Source organism: Malaya genurostris, chromosome 2 (genome assembly GCF_030247185.1).
Source record: "Malaya genurostris strain Urasoe2022 chromosome 2, Malgen_1.1, whole genome shotgun sequence".
NCBI classification, from domain to species: domain Eukaryota; kingdom Metazoa; phylum Arthropoda; class Insecta; order Diptera; family Culicidae; genus Malaya; species Malaya genurostris.
Window position 1 is genome coordinate 72964016 of NC_080571.1, and position 16226 is coordinate 72980241.

At 36.3% G+C, this 16226-nt stretch overlaps 1 protein-coding gene across 1 annotated transcript in view; it reads left to right on the forward strand.

Moving 5' to 3' along the window:
• The window catches only part of LOC131432064 (semaphorin-5A), a 510712-nt gene that overhangs the window by 31853 nt on the left and 462633 nt on the right, over window positions 1-16226 (forward strand). Inside the window, exon 2 of the mRNA XM_058598113.1 lies at window positions 527-1503. The gene's annotated coding sequence lies outside the window, so the exon portion shown is untranslated. The remainder of the gene's footprint in view (window positions 1-526; window positions 1504-16226) is intronic.

Sequence of the window (16226 nt, forward strand, 5' to 3'; positions counted from 1 at the left end):
CTGGAACCAGAACTGACTAATTAGAAACTAAATTTCACTGGTGATATTGCATGTACGTTGGATATTTCTCTCATTCTAAATTTTTTAACGTTAAGGATGCTACAGATAACAGAACAAAAACCTTCCCATCTACTATATTCTAAATCACGCTTCTCTGCGAATATACCAAGGCCAGTTTTCCGTTTACCGTTTTGTTGAAATATTTCCAAAATTATTTTTTTTCCGAATGAACGTCAAACACAACCTTCTGTGAAAGTGTATAGGAGTCAATGTTAGGTTCTGCTATTAGGATTTATTATGCTTGTCACTTTAGTGCTTGGGTGCAAATCGTAACCATTTCAAAGACCGCTTCATACGATCCATTTCTCTCCCTGCTTTCCTCCCGACCCGATCCAACCGGTCCCAAGAGCACGCACATACAAAGCGAACCGATATCGGAGAGGGAGCATTACTATTGCATGATTTGTTCCATTACGTCAAAGATTACTCAATTACTCAATTCGCTTTCTCATCTCATATGTTTCAGAACCCGCTGAAAAGTCACACGAGTGCGCAATTTCCAAACCACTGCTGGCCGATCACCGTCGATCACCCCGCCGGACGCCAGTGAAACTGATCCATCACCCCCGTGGGCACCCGGTGACAGCTCGCATTACCCGCAGCTGCATGCAACTCGCCGCTCAGCATCCAGCCGCAGCCGAAGCCGCAGCCGCAGGTTGGCCGGTGTGAACCATTGTGAACCTTTGGAGACTACACACTCCGTGACACTTCGTGCCAATCCATGCATCCGTGCTTATGTAAAGTGAAGTAATGGGCTCATAAAATAATTATTAAATCATCGATCGACGATTGACCATATAGCGGCTGGCTTCGGAGGCTAGAAGGAGAGGACCAGCAAAACAAAACCGAAACAAAAAAAAATAGCCAGCCAGAGTTGAAGTGCTTCTCCGGTTTGAGCTCTAACCAACGGAATGGCGAGTGCAGAATCGTGATCCAGGTGGAAAGTCCAAGTTTAGAGAATTAATGTGATAAATAACGCGGTGCGCTTTCGAGGCTGGCAAAGTTCAACCCCGTACCGTAAGCGTGGTCGATTAAGGGAGTTCCCTCCTTCGAGTACTTCGGGTGTCTCTTTCTCTCTGTGTGTGTGTGTGTGTTTGTGTCTGTTTGTGCGAGCTTACGGACACGTGCAGCAACGTCCAATGGTGGCGAGCAAAATTAGTCGTGTGAGTTATGGTTGCAGATTATAAATAATAAATAAATTGAGGTGTAATAAAGTAATAATACTAAATCTTGGTATCGTCGAAGTAAAGTGAAGAAAAAAAGAATAAATAGTTTGTGGATTGCCGATGCAAGTGCCGTGAATATTCTGTTGGATACCGACCGATCGTTTCCTCGAGCAATAGGAGAAAGAAGGTGCATCGGGAACTGATTTGTCTTCGAGAAAATTGAACTGTTTTGTGGATATTTGATCGTGATTTGGACCATGGGAAATCAGAATAAAAGGTATGAGTTTGTTTTTCGTCATGATATTCATTAACATTAGCGATAGTATTTTTCTGACACTCTTGGTTTTGATTAAACTAAGAGTTCAACCTGAAAAGAAACTACTATGAAATTTTTGAAACTGAACAATTCTATTTGAGTTCGAAGGTAGACTTTTTGTGTTTTTTCAACTCAAATTTTGCATAAGTTGTTACTTAATATTTTCACACCCTATCATTGTACAGTTCTAATTTTATTTTTAAACTGCTGTATCTTGAAAACAATAGCCTTTAGCAAAACTTTGGTTAACAACTTTTTTATTTGAAATTTAACGTATTTTTATAAAATTGTGTTAAATACTACCAAAAAACCTTCCAACAATTAAAAAAAAATCATATATTTTTGAGACTATAAATTTTTGCCGATTTTCGAACGGAGCCTCGGTGACCCGTTCTGTTGTATACCATTTGACTCAGCTCGACGAGATCGGAAAATGGCTGTGTGTGTGTGCACTTTTCAAAGATTTTTTACCGCTCAGTATACTCGGCGAGTACTGAACCGATTCCAACAAGTTTAGGCTCGTTTGAAAGCTACTATTGGACTATTAAGCAAGTTCGAAGATCAAAGGGCTGTCACTTCTGGTTCCGGAGATATAATGGTATAAGTGACGTAACATATAAAACGCGTTGTTTCCAAAATTTACACTACACAAGAATGGGTAGAACTTGATCGTGAATATCTCTTGTTATACCTTACGCAGCAATATATTTTTTTTCTCATCCCATCGGCAATATTATCAGTAATTTATGATGAAATTTTCAGTAGTTCAGTAGTTTGGTATAAACGAACATCAAAGAGGAAAACTCATGACGTCATGACGTTGAATGCCCGTAACTCAGAAACTTATTGATTGATTTCTTTATCTATCATCCGGTTCGGAAACATTCAACCCAAACACATATATATTTTATTCAAATATTAATTTCAAATTGAAAATAAATATTCTTCAAGATGATTTTTCGCTTTTTCTCTTACGTACAAAGAAAGGTAGCGGAAAAACTCGACTAATAAATATTGGAAAAAGTGTTATTGGTGACCGATTTTTGTTTCCGAAATCACAGATTGATAAGTGTCAAAAATTTCAAAACGTCTTCAAAAGTGACGCTGCAATAAACGAAAAACAAATTCTAAACTAGACTCAAAACCAAAATCTAAACTCAGTCCCTGGTCTCTCCCTAAATATATAATTATTTAGAAGGTCTCAGACATGTGTTACACAAATTACAAGACAGTAAACGTAATGAAATGTAACGCAATGTCAGTTCCAATGGAAAAGTTTAAAGTTTAACACCCGTAACATGCATTAGGTACATGAGCAATCTCCAGTAAAATTATTTTTTAATCTTTGGGCCCCTCCCGAAAAGAAATCCTGGGTACGGGCCTTAATAATGAATCAGACAAAAACGATTTATCGCACCATAATACCTTCGATTTGAAAAGTTCAATCTATCCATATCTGATAAATTTATGATAGCCTCATTTCGTAGTACTTTGATTACTTTCAACTTGGAACTATGAGCTGGGATTTGAAATTTGCAATGTAGAGTTTAAAGCAACCGACCCACATTATGAGATTTTCCATTTGAATCATTTTACATTGAATCAATTTAGGTAGATATCTAACAATAAAACCGGAATGAAAATTCAATTTTGATGGTTTTTGAACATTATTTGCTGGGCTTCTGGCAGCGGATATCGCAAACTAATGCGACTAGGCAATTGGTCGATAATCCATAAAAACTTGCTATTCGAATCGATGTTATATGCATTTCTTCTGATTTTTCACTGTCTTTCAAACGAATTTTTATTCTAATATATATTTACGAAAATCGATTGAGCCATCTCCGAGAAAATGAAGATCACATTTTAATCAAATATGCCCGCCAATATACACATACACATACACATACGACACACACCGACAAAAAATTCACTACTTCAAGCGAACTGATTCGAATGTTATTGGAAAGTCGGCCCTCTTGGCACAAAGAAGAAAAAACGGAAACTATCATTCATTAGTTAATTTCCTCAGATTCTATAAGGTAGTTTTGTTTCACTGAATTTAGTCATTTCCGTTCATTTACAACTTTTCTTCAATACCAAAAGAAAGCTTGCTCATAGCTATAAAATAGCCACTTTGTCATTCATATGCCGGTTGGAAGGAAACGACGAAAGAGGGAGCGAGAAGAGCGATAGATTATTTTTGTAGTAATATGGACTTACTCTAGTTATTATATGATGCCAATATATCCTTCCAACCTTAGTTGATTCTCATGCCCCGATGCAATCGTAGCGTATGTTGGCAATCCCAAAACTTCCCGGTTCGGAACCAGTCGCTTAACTGTGCATGACTTTTTTATGGCAAATCAAATCGCCTAAAGGTATGCAATTTCATCTCACTTGCGAAATCTATTTTTATAATTGCACGGTAAAGCCTTTCCCCCCAGAAAATTGGTAATAACAGCTGATAATTCGTACAAAATTTGTAACAAATTTAGATATAATATTGATTTTTACATATCAAGGTTTGTTACAATTTTGTTATCACCTAGGTTAAATTGAGATATAATTTTTGTTGTTTCAACTATTAACGAGGCCAAGATTATGACTAATTAAGATAGAAAAAACAAAACAACCCCAGATACAATTTTGTTTTCCCTTGATCGGGTAGTCACTTGAAGTTTTGCTTGCTCAATTTGTAGTGCCAAGAAGTCTACCTGCTTCATTGTCTTTAATGTGGACATTGAGCAAGTGCAACTGATTAGGCATAAACATCAACTCGATAACGCAAAACTCTCTCCTAACATAATGATGAATAGAGGGTGGGACGGTTCTCATTTAAGTTTTCAATTATCACCAGCGAGTTCAAATCGATTATTTCGACTGTTTGAAAAGTTGATCACTCGAAGGCCGCCCTCTCATTGAATTGTGAAAGATATTTTATTACTTCAAGAGATAAATTGACGGTGGATAAAACGAATGAAGGACGGGATTATGACCATTCGGTGTGACAGCGAAGGTTGTGTGTTAGAATGGGAATTTTACTGCAGTAGAGTGATCGTCAATGTATGCCACATTCGATTTCAATTGAATTGAATGAAGTTTTACAGCAGTGATTCGGTCTGTGTTTAAGAAAAACGTGCTTAATCCACCTAGAAAAGAACTTTTTTTACCTTTCGACTCAGTTCGTCGAGATCACAAAATGTGTGTGTGTGTGTGTATGTGTATGTGACAAATAATGTCACTCAATTTTCTCAGAGATGGCTGAACCGAATTTTACAAACTCAGATTCAAATGAAAGGCATGGGGCCATATAAAGTCCCCAAGTTTCACTTCGATCCGACCTCCGGTTCCGGAGTTACAGGGTGATATGCACCAAAACAAGGAAAAAAAACGTTTCTCAGAGATGGCGTGACCGGTTTTCACAATCATAGATTCAAATGAAAGGTCTCATGGCTTCAAATAATTTTATTGAATTTCATTTGGATCCGACCTCCGGTTCCGGATTTACAAGAAAATATGCGCAAATTTATTCAAAACTGCGCATTCAATTTTCTCGGAAAATCTTCAACCAATTTCCACTAACTAAGAAGCAAATAAAAGGTTTTAGAATTCTTTAAAAAGTCCCCGAGCAGTTGATCCAGATCCAACTTCTGGTAGTAACCAGAACAGTAGTGCGATTAGTGAAAATTTACAATTTCATGAGTATTTTATAATATTTACTGCTAAATTCATCTATTAGGTGTACAACTTTGCTTCCGCCGTCTTTTTCCAAAATTTAAAGCCTAATTGCGAAAAAGTGCTTACAGATGTGTTATTCAAAGTATTGTCCGTCGCTAGCGACAACTTTCTCCCATCTTTCCGGAAATTTTCGAATCCCGGCTCGAAAACAGGAGTCCTTTTTTGACACTATCCATGAAGCAATCCATTTTTCCAATTCTTCGAAGGATTGAAAATGTTGATCTGCCAGGCCGTGTGCCATCGAACGGAATTGGTGGAAGTCAGAAGGGGCGACATCTGGGGAATACGGCGTGTGGGGCAAGACTTTCCATTTCAGCGTTTCCAGGTACTTTTTGACCCGTGAGGCCGAGCATTGTCGTGTTAGAGGATGACTTTGCCATGTCGCTCTTGATATTGTGGCCGCTTTTCTTTTAGCGCGCGACTAAGGCGCATCAGTTGCGTTCGGTATCGATCTCCTGTGATGGTTTCACCCGGTTTTAAGAGCTCGTAGTAAATTGTTATTCATCTTAGAAGGTTTTGTCGTGAATACGACTTACTTTACTATGGGGTGCCTTTTCAAAATTTACCCTCTGAGAGAGTGATAAGTTTTTGATCGTGAATATCTCTTGTTGTATCTAACGAATCAAGATAATTTTTGCTACATGCTATCGGAAATATGATCACAATTTTATGATAAAATTTTCAGTTTTGTGACATAATCTCAAATAATTCAAAATTAAACTTTTCTGAAATGTTTGGTATAAACGAGTACCAAAGAAGATAATTCATAAGGCGCGTTTGCCTTTCTCGTATTTTTAAAGCTCATAGCTCAGTGATCTGTGAAGGGATTTATATAATCTAACCACCAATAGAATCGAAACTTTTCAACTTAAACATGTATAGCAAAAGCATTGTAGTATTTCAATAGTACACTATTGAAAAACCTGTCTCATTTGACCCATGTCAACACCAGCCAATCAGAACGCGTTCTCAGGAAGAGAACAAAATATCTGCTGCTGTACAACAAATCCTTCGAGGAAAATGTTCCGAAAAGTAATGAATATCGTCGTGAGCTCCTCAGTTTGGTCCTTCTGAATGCTAGAAACGATTCTCAACAGCATATAGATATTTTCTTTTAATAAATTATGCGAATCCGAAATGAAATAATCGACACTAAAATTCGGTATGCGGCTATTTTTATAGCCGCTAGGACCGCCCATTAGTGAAAAAGCTACAAACGAAATCACGTAAAAAGAAGTCTCCTAGCAAAAATTGAACCAGTTTGGATTCTATCGCCACTGCGAGCAGATGTATTTTGTGTCGTTTGCAAAGCTAGTTTCGCTTCCGACAAGAGTGATTACGTCACAGCTGCCAGTCATTTTCATTGGTGAAAACACAACGGTGGAGAGCATCACACAAAATCAGCCGTTCTAATGGCTCTAAAAGTTTTCTAAAGAACTATTACGAATTGTTTTTCTCAAGTCTATGGTAAATATCCTCAGTTTAGTGCAAATCTAAAACAGTTTGGTTAGATTTGTGCACTTTTCGCTGTGGGAAATTCACAGTAATCGAGATCAAGTGAAGCTTACTTTGTTTTTGCTAAAAATGTGAAAAAGGGAAATGCTTGTATAATTCATACAATTGCTCAACTAATTGATATTCCGAGGTGTTAAGGAACATGTCAGTTGTTTTCGTATTCACGACATCCAGTTATGTCTCTGACATTACTCACCCGCCTTTTTCTCTTCCACAATCATGTTTGTCTTCGACATCGAAATCACCATTTTTAAAACGTTGAAACCACTCCCGACATGTTCTTTTACTCAGAGCTGCATCACCGTGAGTTTATGAAAGCATTCGATGCGCTTCAGTTGCATTTTTCTCGAATTGTAACAGAAAAGTAAAACTTCCCGCAAATGGCGAGAATTGGGCACATAAACAGACATTTTAGAGCGTGAATAATACGAAAGCAAGAACAACTGTCATTGAAATGGCATTGACAATTCGTTAGGCACTATACACACTCACTTTAAAGGCATTATCATCTATGTATTTTGACCAGCCTCAGTCGGTAGAGCCACTTATCGGAAAACGGCGGAAGCAAAGTTGTACACCTGATATTTGGCAGATTTTGTTCGTTAGTGAATATATAAAACTACTTTGGGACTACTATTCCCCGATTTCCGATTTCGAAAGCACCGATAATAGTGAAATGAAAATTTCCAAAACCGGAACTCACTTCGATTTCTTAGTTACGGTTAAACCTATTTCCTCAAATCTTGATTCAAATTATAGCTCTCTTTGTCTTCAAAGACACTATGCAATTTCATACAGATCCGATATCCGGTTCCGAAATTATAGGGTAATGAGTATCAAAACTTTCAAATTGTCTTAAAAAATGATACAAAATCGGTACGCATCGGTACGTGCTGGTACGGAAGAAGGAGAAAACACACCCGCCTAGCACACAGCGTGCTTTGTTCAATTTTGTATAGCGTGCAGGGTTGCCACATTTAAATCTATATTAACTTGACATAACTTTTTACAAATTGAAAAGGTGATGGAAGTTTATACCGAAGAAAGTTTTTGATTTTATTCAAGCTTCAAAAAATGAAACTTGACAGAATCTTCTAGTGATGTTTTTGAAAATATAAGTAATATGAGAAAGGCATCATTGCACCACTAGGTGGATTAAAAAAGGTTTTTTTCCTTGTATTTTCTTATAGTGAAATAATTCAAGAATATTCTGTGAAATTTTCAAACCTATCGGAGCAAAACTCTGGATGTTATGGGTTGCTTTGCTTATCTCATACTGAGAATAAATAGGAATTCGGCGCACAGGCCCAAGAGTTCTGCTTCGATTGACTTGAAAATTTGACAAAACATTTATGAAATGTTTTATTATGACAAAATACAAAGGAAAGATATGATTTTCTCGAAATTATTAGACCCTACGCGCTCCCCATAAAAATAAATTGTTTCCTTTGATTTTGTATGTATGTATGTATGTTTGAAGGCACCTTGAACTGATTACCAACGTATGCGCGTAGACTTACAGTAGATCCGAATTTGTTTATCAGATAGCTTTCATATATCTGCTGTTAAGAAGGCCAAAATGGGTTTTGAGGACACGGCGCCTTCCAGCAAGAACATCCGGCCATATAATAAAGAATTTCGCTGTACCAGCTTAAACCCGCCTGATGGTTTGTTTGTTAGAAGGGTGCATCTTACTCATTTCAGACCTTCAGGGAAAAACACAAAGCTTCCCCCACGTGACTCAGGTTGGCAATCCACTCCATCATCCAGTCATTCATTTGTAAGATACCCTGATGCACTCCATGCCCCTCCCCGTTGTCGATATACTTGAGCATAATACAATATAATACGATATAATATAATATAATATAATATAATATAATATAATATAATATAATATATTATAATATAATATAATATAATATAATATAATATAATATAATATAATATAATATAATATAATATAATATAATATGATATAATTCATTAAACATAACACAATATATCATAATATAATATAACATAATTTAATGCAATACGGTATACTACCAAGCTAGTACAAACTTTTTTAAAATACTGTGTAAAGCATACAAGTGAAAATCCGTTAAAAATCACCGAAGCACACGACTTTGCACGTATGAATGTCTGTTGGATATCTGTTCTCCGTGATATAACATAATATAAAATAATGTAATGTAATAATATATAACATAATATAACACAGTATAATATAATATAATATAATATAATATAATAACGCACATTATAATATAACATAATACAATATAACACAATACATATACTTGTAATGAAATATAATACAATATAATATGATATAATGCAATGCAGTATAATACCATACAACATAATATAACATAACAGAAGATACTATATGAAATAATATGCTATGATACAATGTATAACAGTTGATGTCGCAGTGTAAGTTATGCTCTTCTTTCGTCGCAGTACTGCAGGAAATATAATATTTCTTTGTTAATCATAATAATAATTATAATAATAGTAATAATAATAGAAATAGTAATGATAATAATAATAATAATAATAATAATAATAATAATAATAATAATAATTATAAAAACAACAATATATAATACAATGTAATATAATTCAATTCAATACATAGCAAATAAGCTTCAAACTACAAGCCATTTCGCACCCTCTCATTCTGCTACTAACCAGTCGACGCCGTTCTATTGACCAAATGACATCATAGACGCTCGGGGAGGCATGAGATAGGAACTTGTGAGGACTTAGTTATCTCACCATTTGACGACCAGTTGTTTCCTTTGATTTTGTAGGCAATAAACTTTAAACGCATTTTTTTCGAAATCAGATTTTGAAAGTCCTTGCCATTCAAAAACTTCTTTACCATTTTTTTTTCAATTTTGCACACATGTAAAATACCAGACCCCAACGTTATACTTTTAGGTTTTGGTTACTTTGGAAAGGTTTTACAGAAACAAAATGGTGGATTTTTTCGTGAAAACTTTTGACCATTTGTAACCATAAACAACCGCCAAAAATTCATAAAATTCAAGAAAAGCAAACAAAAACGTGGGGGTCCAGACAAACATCTACTATAACTATGCTACTTTGATTTGTTGACTTCTGAAGTGGACACCGCAAATCATGATTTCTAACAAAAACGTGCTCAAAAATACTCTTTAGTCGTCATATTTCTCAATATTCTTGCACGAAAAAATTGCGGAAAGTTGTTCGAATTATGCTTCGTATTATGTAAAATATTTGAATTTATTGTGTCGAACGATAGCCCTTAAAGAAATTCTTCAAAATAGTGTTTTTTTTTTCAACTACCCTCCCTTAAGTTTGTTAGGAAGCTAATGTTGGGTCATTGATCAAGTTTAAAGATCAAATTGCTGTAATTTCGGGTTCCGGAGGTATGATGGAATAATTGACGTAACCAACTAAACGCGTTTAAAGTTTGGAATATCAATAAATCGGAAGTCACCATTTTCGGTTTGGGAACGACCCCAAACATCATTTTCCAGCAGCAACATTTCTAATCCGTTCCAATAATATTCATATCTAAGGGTTTTCAATAAATCGGAAGCCGTCATTTTGGATTTCGGATTGACCCAAAACATCGTTTTCCGGACTCTACTTTTCAAACCTGTTCCGCAAAAACCCATGTTGTAGTGTTTTCCATTTACCACTTATGAAAAATTTTGCGTGTGTAAGAAAGCACAATGCAAATGATTTGCTTCTCTCAAGTATCATTCTTTTTATTCGTTGTGCATTTTCACTCACTCGGTCTATCACGAAATACAACGACAGGCTCAAATTTAGAGAAAAACAACTAATATTCTAATTAACTTGGAAACGTAGGTAATTCTGCGTAGCAGTGATATTTTACTCATACTCTTGTTTTCGTTTACGATTTTCACTTTTTTTTCGTGGTACGATTGAACGGCCTTCGTCGAGATGCGTAAGCAACCTTTCGGCTAGACATTAAGTCTCGGTCGCAAAAAAAAAAACAAAATAACAAATCACCAACAAATCCTATATCATCGACCGGGCAGTATTTTTTGTTTACCACCGCTGATAAGGCTGGTCTTTAAAATGGTATTAGCATACCAGTTTATTCGCGATAAGGCCACTTTGTAAAAACATCTCGTTAATTTTTTCGCTCCGACAGTTTTGGGTTACCGGCATCGGATTATCAAGTGGAATTTGCTTGTGTTTTTCGTTCGTCTCATTTTGTTTTTTGTTTTTTTGCCGGAATGACACGCAACCACGTATGATGATAGCCGCCCGCTCTGCTGCCCATTTGTTTACAACTCGTGAAAGGCAGTGAAAGAGGACCCAGTGAGATCAAGACTATTCAGGTTGGTTACCAGTGCCACACAAGTGGGGTCACCATCTCGGTTCCCATCGGGGCATTCGCGTGGAATTCTTCCTGGAACGCTAACGCACGCTATCGGGTCGGTCGGTCGCACGCTACGTTCCGAAGCGTGCTCCACTTGACATGGATTTACATAAACCAAGAACTGCACCATTTGCTTCGAAACGTCAGTCTGTCAGTACCGAAGAACGGTAGAATAGCCGCCGATGGTGAAGTGCATCGGTGAGCTTTTGCTCTTTGATGTGTTGTTTTTTGTTCGTGTGGGATTAATTCTGTTGCCGAGTGCTGTTCACTCCAAGTAGTCCTCGTAGTGTTTCAGAGCCGTATCGATAACCGGACGTTGAAGATTTTTGATTTTTCATTTCAATTAGTTTTGGAATGAATGGATTTATTGAATGATTTTTTTTTCAAGCGGGCATACCTTCAGATGTTCGGATGGTCTCCGGCGTCATTCAACTGAACCAGGCAAAATAATAAATCTGATTCTTTCAACAGGTTAGATCTGTTGGTTCCAGGGCAGCCAATCATTTCGATTTCCCATGTCATGTGCATCGGCTGAAATCGGATACACATACATAGGAAACGAAACAATGCAATGCAATGCCGCAATGATTACAAGCAGAAACTCACTCTGCCCACCGCCGCGAAGTGGTGATTTCCAGAGAAAGTTCAACATACGGCGACTATCGTGTTTCCTCCAGCACAGTCACGATCCTCACTTGTCATTTCAATTATCATTTACCGCCTGAATGGTCTGAAGCTGCAATCGTGCCGCGGCGGCCGAGAGGATGTATGCTCGATCTGTTTATGAGTCGATATATGAGAGTCGGTCGTTCATGTTATGCTTGCATTACTTTTCGAACCTCACTTTTTGATCCTGCTTCCTTATAGCATTCCCATTAATTTTCACCTCAAAGCTCGCACAATGGAAACCGTTATTATTTTCCATTTTATCGTAAATTGTTTTATTTTAACACGTGAGGAACGTGAATACTGTTAGACGGCCTCTTCCCATGTTCCGTGATCAACGCTATGAGTTTTGATGCCAACTGCGATGTTTTATGTAATATAGTAAGCTATACAATTTAGACACTCCCTAAAATCGGTTAGAACCATGCAATAATTCAAGGATTATTCTAAGTTTAAAATAATGATGAACAACGGCTTTTACCACACTGGGTAATAAACAATAGAATATGCTTCAAATTCCAGAGTTTAAAATCAAGAAATCCTTCTCATGAAATCATGACTATTATTCATAATAATACGATCAAACTGATCTGTGTCATGAACATTAATACTTTTTTCATGAAAATAATCATTTTTTAACGGAATGTCATTTGCTTGACATTCGTAGCTCCTATTTTTTCTTGGATATCGCCTTGAATCTTCCGAATCATTGTTTTCATAACTTGCGATCAGTAAGTCATTTTTTATGCATAGAGAAAACCTCTGTCTTTGGCGCTTCGAAAAAAAAGTGAGATGGTAATATCAGAGACATGACTGGATGACGTGTGTGCAAAAAAAACTCAAAAGCTTTTTCAACACATCCGAATGTCGAAGTCGCATGTATTAGTAGATCAAAAATGCAATCTGCTAATTTATTCTTATATTTAAAAATCCACAACAAATCGTTTTTAGCCATCTAGGATGTTTACATTTAAGTTGGGAATTAATATGACACTAATTTCAATAGCTTACTTGTCAAACTCGTCTCGAAAATAGTAATTCTAAAATAATAATTATTGATATCCACTTGCCGAGTGTGGACAAAAAGTATCTAAATTCCTTCAAAGCTGAGTGATAAATGGTAAAAAAATGGATATTTTTAGTGAACATCTTACACGCCTGTTGTAATTTCATATAAAAAAATCTTGTTTGTAAACAATTCAGTTTTTTTTATAAAATGGTACATAGTTGGAATCAGTTAGATGAGGTATGAAGTTATCATGCCAACAGTATGAAAAATTTCGTGATAGAAGAGAAAATCAATTGTAAGGGCAATTTGGTTAAAAATTGAACATAATTAGTGTCCGTTATACTGGTGAAAAAAACATGTCGTAAGCCCACCGCTCTCAACCACTGAAAATACTAGCTTTTTCTACGTGTCACTTTTGAACGATACGCCTTGTGCGATGATTCGTTCAATTCATGCGGTTGAAATTTTGCGCGCCTTAGTTTGGCACAGAATTTCACCTTAATGCTTGTTCATACCAAACATTTACGAAAACTTCAATTTTCAGTTATTCGCTGTTGTCTTATACTACTGAAAATTTTACCATACATTGCTGACCATATTCCCGACGATATGGAGAAACGATATTCGCAATTAAGTTCTACTCATTCTTGTACTGGGTAAATTTTGAAAAGGCGATGAGTGCCATTAACGCAAAGCGCATCAAAGCCGTGTTCTTTTGCACATCCCCTAATAGATTAAAAATGAACTAAATCTGAATACATTTCAAAGTCGGTATGGTTTGTCAACCGTCGGTGGCGTTACTTTGTTTTCGCACAATCCTGGTTTGTCTTTACACGGAAAGACCGAAATTAGCATTTTGGCGAAAAAATTAGTTGATTTTCTGATTTTAGTTAGTTATTTTTTGAGACAACTAAAAAAATCTTACTTTTGCTAATTTAGATTTTTTAATTCTAATTTTCTTAATAATAATAAAATATTTGTTGAAATGGCTATTTTTTTAGTTGAATTCACCAATTAAACGTGCTGTCATTTCTTAGCTAAGGCACGCTTCATATCCATTCAACTAATTTTTTAGTTGAGTTAGAGAAATAAAACGTTGTTTTCAACCAACATAAATGGTTGAATTGGTTTCTGCAATTAGCAGCTATATGGCGCTCGTTAACACCATAACGACTACTAGCCACTAGATGGCACACTACTACCGAAAAAAATTTCAGTCGCGGTTATCTTTTCTATATTTGCAGGTATAAATACGATGTTGTATTGGAGAAAAAGACATAAGCGAAACATAAACTTCTTTTTGAAAATTTTACTTCTAAATCGCTGTTTTCTTCATTCGACTTCGCGAAATCGACTCTCTCACTGAAAACTTTGAGCACTCGGCAAACAAAAACCGAATACAAGTAGTACACCGGACGGCGTAGCCCGGAATGAGAAGATACAAAAAAAAACATCATTTGACGTGTACAATTAGAGTGCAACATTCGAAACTCACTTCACTGTTTCGCGTTAAAACATTATTACCCACAATCGCTTTAACTGCGCACAAATTCTGAATAAATACACTTTCCACTAACAGTTTACGTCATTTTTACATATCGGTTTAGAAAATTATATAGGGATATCGTAACACATGCAAAAAACATCTAAACAATTTGCGAGCAGTTTCAACAAGACGGTCCCTTTTAGCTTTTTAATGGTTTGTTTTGCTTTGACACTGCTGTCCTTCAGTAATGACGGTGATAGATAAATAGAATCAAAGTTTCTGATTTTAATAACGAAATTAGTTGTCAATGAGAATTTCGTGTTGGATTGAAATATTGCTGGTTTGTGTCCAGAATATTCGCCAACTAAACACTTTCTCTAAAAATAAGAGTTTTTTTCAGCACAGTAAATTCTAAATTTTAACTAATTTTATAGTTATTTTGGAAATTTTGTTGTTAAAATCAACTAATTCAAAAACAGTAATACGAATTAGGCGCAGAGCTAATTTCGGTCGTTCCGTGTAGTCTTTACGTCAAACGAAATTGAAGCAAAATGGTTTCGAGTTATCAAACACAACAAGTTGCGGAAACAATGTAAAATGGAGGAGCATTGAGATCTGGATCTTGCAAGAAGATAACGATCCCAATCTGTACTGAATGAAAACCGGCTAAATACATTATGACACTTGATTGGCCTTCTTAATCGCCTGTTGCAAATCCTATCAAGCAAAAGCTCTGTGGACAACGTTTTTATACTTTAAAGCAACTCTCTCGCTGAAAATTCTACTTATTTGGAAAGCACCTTCCCTCGGGTATACCTAAAGTGGAAAGTATGCCTCGGAGGTGCCAAGCAATAATTGATGCTATTGGTGATTGGACTCGCTATTAAACTGAAAGCGCGTTACTTCAGAATATTTTTAATGTTTGTTCAGGTCCAAATTTATTATTAAATTGGTTATAGCATGCAAAATCCAACAATTCGGGCAGGTTTATGAATAGGTAAATATAGGGTGATTTTTTAAGAGCTTGAGAACTTTTTTAAACAATAAAACGCATAAAATTTGCAAAATCTCATCGGTTCTTTATTTTAAACGTTAGATTGGTACATGACATTTACTTTTTAAAGATAATTTCATTTAAATGTTGACCGCGGCTGCGTCTTAGGTGGTCCATTCGGAAAGTCCAATTTTGGGCAACTTTTTCGAGCATTTCGGCCGGAATAGCCCGAATTTCTTCGGAAATGTTGTCTTCCAAAGCTGGAATAGTTACTGGCTTATTTCTGTAGACTTTAGACTTGACGTAGCCCCACAAAAAATAGTCTAAAGGCGTCAAATCGCATGATCTTGGTGGCCAACTTACCGGTCCATTTCTTGAGATGAATTGTTCTCCGAAGTTTTCCCTCAAAATGGCCATAGAATCGCGAGCTGTGTGGCATGTAGCGCCATCTTGTTGAAACCACATGTCAACCAAGTTCAGTTCTTCCATTTTTGGCAACAAAAAGTTTGTTAGCATCGAACGATAGCGATCGCCATTCACTGTAACGTTGCGTCCAACAGCATCTTTGAAAAAATACGGTCCAATGATTCCACCAGCGTACAAACCACACCAAACAGTGCATTTTTCGGGATGCATGGGCAGTTCTTGAACGGCTTCTGGTTGCTCTTCACTCCAAATGCGGCAATTTTGCTTATTTACGTAGCCATTCAACCAGAAATGAGCCTCATCGCTGAACAAAATTTGTCGATAAAAAAGCGGATTTTCCGAATGGACCACCTAAGACGCAGCCGCGGTCAACATTTAAATGAAATTATCTTCAAAAAGTAAATGTCATGTACCAATCTAACGTTTAAAATAAAGAACC